This window comes from Arachis ipaensis, chromosome B06 (genome assembly GCF_000816755.2).
Source record: "Arachis ipaensis cultivar K30076 chromosome B06, Araip1.1, whole genome shotgun sequence".
Classification (NCBI taxonomy): domain Eukaryota; kingdom Viridiplantae; phylum Streptophyta; class Magnoliopsida; order Fabales; family Fabaceae; genus Arachis; species Arachis ipaensis.
This window is the reverse complement of record NC_029790.2, coordinates 130,129,065-130,129,882: the sequence shown is the minus strand read 5'-3', so window position 1 is coordinate 130,129,882 and position 818 is coordinate 130,129,065.

Sequence of the window (818 nt, the reverse complement as noted above, 5' to 3'; positions counted from 1 at the left end):
GAATGGTATAAGTTAGAACAAGCCGACTCACTTTGCCACCCCTAATTTATATATTGAGCTTCAAATTTAAAGAATAAATTTTCTCAATTTTTTTTTACAATTAAAAAAAAAAGGTAAAATATAACCTTTCATCGTTAATTTTATAAGGGAAAGTGTAAAACTAAGAAAAAACTTCTCTGAATACGCTCCTTTATATACTCGCTTTAGTAATTAATCTATTTCTTATTCTTCCAATAAAGTTGTTGCTATCTTTGTTAAAAGGAAAATGAGTGAACCTTACTCAAGTTACTAACTAATTAAATTTCATAATTAAGTAGTAGTTGCACTAACTGCTATTGTGTATATGTCAAAGTTCAAAAGCAACATCTGCAATGACTTCCACAAAACGCAATTTGCATGGTGATTGAGTAGCTGCTAGTAGTGGGGTGACTTTACTTACCCAAGAGAACTACAAAAAGATCATAAGCCATCAAAGCCATATATATATATATAGAGACAAACAAATCCCAATCAGAGCAACAAAAATATATATGACTTTTTTTTTGGTGATCACTTTGGAAGGGAGTTGCAGTAAAAAATTTTACTGATAAAAGAATATTTATTCAATTATATATAAAGAAGTAACAACAATTTTAATAGAATAGTGATATGATAACAACAAATGAAGTCATAAAGGAATTAAGGAATAAAAGTTCAGCTGCATCTCAGCTACAGTGAGCATCCATCAAGAGACTTAGAAGAGGAGAAATAGGTTTAACAATTAGGAAAGGAAGTACAAGGAGAAGAATAGAAGAATAGAAGGTTGAAGTTGTCATCAA